The following is a 4,116-nucleotide window of genomic DNA, read 5'->3' on the forward strand; positions in this document are numbered from 1 at the left end:
TTTGATCTCTGCCCATCACAAATCGAGGCCCCAGTACCATAGTTTGGGGTCTCCTCTTCGCTAGCCATGTGAGTATCAAAGGATCAAAGCTGTCTCATTCAGTGTCACAGTGCAATCTGTTGGTAGGGTGCCTGGCCAGCCACACAGGTCTCAGAGGAAAATGACAAAACAAAAGAAAAAGGTGTAGTCTGAGTCTTCAAGCCCACAGGGAACAGATCCAGACATACAGAAATGACAGGCATTGGAAACTGCACAACTGAACTTTCTGAAATAATAGCAACTGAAGTAAGGAACAACTCCATTAAGCCATAGAGGAAATCAGATCAGAAATAATCTCTCAGGTTAAAAAAAGAAATGCCAAACATTGAGAAGGAAATGTTGAATAAAGAAGATATAAATAACAAATTAGAGGAATATAAGAAAATGAAGGAAACCTTGAATGAACAATATAAGAGAGTTAAAATGCATGACACAGATTCAAAGGGATACTTCAGAAATTAAAACTTCCATTGAAAACTGGCAAAATTGCTTGAATGAAGCTGAAGATAAACTCTCAGACCTAGGAGACAGGGTAAGCTTAAAATCATGAAAGAAAAATTCTCTTAAAAATAACAAGGAATCAGGAAACCATAATTCAACAGCTTCATGAGCACAAAAAGAAAAACAATATAAGATTTATAGGTGTCAATCAAAAAGCATGTCAACATAAATGACAAAAGAAGACTATTTACACAAATAATAGCAGAAAAATTTCCCAGCATGGGAAAAAAAAACTGGTATGCAGATGAGTGAGACATATAGAAACCCAATTAGCTACAACCAATGTAAATCTTCACCCACACTTATAATCACCTAAATTCACCTGAAGAACAGAATACTAAAAGCTGTCTGAAAAAAGGAACAGATCACTTACAAAGAAAGCCCATCAGAATCTTGACAGACTTCTAAACACTAAGTTTCAAGTGAAGAAGAGATGGAGTAAAGTATTCCAAGCCCTGAATAAAAACAATTTCCATTCTAAATTGATGTACTTTACAAAAATATTTTTGAAAATTACTGGAGAAATAAGATACTTCTATCGCAAAGAACAACAGAACAATGAAGAAATTCATTACCAAAAAACCCTACAAAAGAATATTGAAAGATACTCTAGAAAGAGATAAAAATGACTTCAGTTCCAAGAATAACAGCAGAAGGAAATCACTAAACAGGGCAAACAATTAAACAGAGAGAAAAAGTAGAGAATAAATAATAACAACAAAAAGATGACAAATGTAGTCAGTACATAACAGTTTTATGCAACAACGTAAATGGCCTTAACTCATCAATAAATAGAAACAGATGGGCAGACTGGATTAAGAAAAAAAAATCTAACTATGTTGTGTACTAACACACTCTTAACTCAAAAGGAAATTCATAGACTAAAAGTCCAAGTAATGAAAACAATACTCCATGCAAAAGGAACTCAGAAAGAAAGCACAGGTAGCTGTTCTTTTTGTGAACTTCAAATCAAGAATTAATAAAAAAGAAAAGTTTATTATCTACTTGTTAGAGGAAAACTTCAAGAGGAAGTGGTTACAGTCATAAATAGTAATGCACCAAATATGGAGTGCCCAACTATGTAACACAAATCTTAAAAAACATGACAAATGATACAAGCGGTAATATAGTTATAATTAGGCACTGTAACTCCATATTATCATGAAGAGACAGATCAACAAAATAAAAAATCAGCAAAGAAATAACAAAACTGAATCAAACTTGTGAACAAATGGCCCTAGTAGATGTGTACATAGTGTCACACACAACAACATACAATATATACTCTTTTCAGTTGCACACAGGTCGTCATCTAAAGTAGAGTACATACTAGCCAACAGTACCTGCTTAATCAAATGCAAGAGAATAAAACGATCCCATGCATGTTATTTGATCATAGAGCATTAAAATTGGAAATAAATCACAAAAATACACAAGAATTTCACAATTACACAGAAATTAATAATCATTCTCCAACCAATGGGTCACAGAAGAGATTATACAATATATACAATTGAATGAAAATTCAAATGCAACTTACTGGATCCTGTGGGATAAAATGATAATAGTCCTCAGTGGCAAATTTATACTGGTGAATTCCAGGATCAGGAAATTGAATGAACAAACACAGAAAAACAAAACAAAACAAAATAAAACAAACCAACCTAATGCTGTACCTCAAATTTTTAGAAAAAAGAAGTGCAAGTCAAGCCCAAAGACCAAAGAAGGGAGGAAATTATAATGATGAGAACAGAAAGCAATGCAATAGAAACTAACAAAATAATAAAATGAATTAATGAATTGTACAGTGGACTCACTGACCACATAAATAAAATTGATAACTCCCTTGTAAAACATATCAAAAACAAAAAGAAAACACTCAAATCCGTACAATAAGAAAGGAAAAGTTTATAATCACAACAGACCCTGTGGGAATACAGAAGATCTCAATACCTACTTTGAAAACCTTTGCTCTCAGTGGTTCAGTAGCACAAAGGAGATGGACAAATTCTAAGAAATATAAATTTCCAAAGCTGGATAAAGAAGATATAAAATTGCTAAATAACCTAATTTTAGATAATGATCGTAGAAATGTAATTAGAACCTTACCAAAAAGAAAAGCCCAGATCTGGTTGGATTCACAACTGAATTCTACAAGAAATTTAGGGAACAATCTATTCCAACACTCCTAAGACTCTTCAGTGAATATGAAAAGGAAGAAAATCTCCCTAATTTATTCCTGGAAGCAAAAATTATCCTAATACTAAAACCAGAGAAAATCACATCCAAAGAAGAAAATTACTGCACAGTCTTCCTAATGTACATAGATGCAAAAACTTCAATAAAATACTTGCAAGTAGAATGCAGCAAATCAATAAGAAGGTTATACAACACTATTAAGTGGGATTTATTCCAGGAATACCAGAGTGGTTCAATATATGCAAATCAATAAATCTAATACACACATCAACAAAGTCAAAGACATGAATCACATGATCATCTCAACAAATGCAGAAAAGGATTTTAACAAAATCCAACACTCATTTATGATAGAAACCCTATGGAAAATTAAAATAGATGGTCTTTACCTCAACCTGATAAAAGTCATATAAAATAAACCAAAAGCCAAAATCTTACTAAAGAGACAAAACTGGAAATTCGCAATATAAAACCAGGGACAAGACAAGGATTACCATTATCACTACACTTATTCAATATAGTTCAGGAAAAAATAGCCAGAGCAATGACAAGGGAGAGAAATAAAAGGAATAATGATAGGTAAGAAACGAATTAGGTTTAGAGTTAGGGTTGGGGTTAGGATTAGGGAAAGAAATTAATTTAGCATTATTTGCAGATGACATTATACTCTACATAGAAATTCTCAAAGTCTTCAAAAAAAGACTGCTAAAGTTAATGATCAAATTCAGTAGACTAGCTGGATACAAAGTCAACATGCAAAAATCTGTATTACTGTACAAGCACAATATAATCACTGAGAAAGAAAAAAAGGAAGTAACACCCCTCACAGTAGCATCCAAAAAAATAAAATACTTATGAAAAAGCCTAACAGAGGTAGTAAAAGACCCATACAGTGAAAATTATACTACTCTGAAAAAAGTTAGTGAAGAGAATTTCAGAAAATACAAAGATATTCCCTGCTCATGGATAGGTAGAACAAACGTTTAAATGGTGATTTCCCCAAATTATTATAAAGATTTAATGCAATGCAAACCAAAATAGCATTAACATAACTCTCACATCTAGGAAAATCACTCCTAAAGTTTACGTGGAACCAAAAGAGACCTAGAATAACAGAGCCGTTTCTGGACAACAAAGGCAATGCAGGAAGCATCACAATCTCTGACTTGAAATTATACTACAAAGCTACTGTGATAAAATGAGCATGCTCCTGCAGTGAAAGCAGACCCAACTATCAATGGAATAGATTACAAGATTCAATTGCAACTATAAGCACACTCAGCCACCTTATCTTCAACAAAGGCACCAAACATGTTCAATGGAAGAAAGATAGCCTCTTTAATAAATGATAGCCATTTAAAAATGAGGCTGGAGAAA

Source organism: Cavia porcellus, unplaced genomic scaffold (assembly GCF_034190915.1).
Source record: "Cavia porcellus strain 051 isolate PalLab524CR breed Dunkin Hartley unplaced genomic scaffold, mCavPor4.1 scaffold_8, whole genome shotgun sequence".
NCBI classification, from domain to species: Eukaryota; Metazoa; Chordata; class Mammalia; order Rodentia; family Caviidae; genus Cavia; species Cavia porcellus.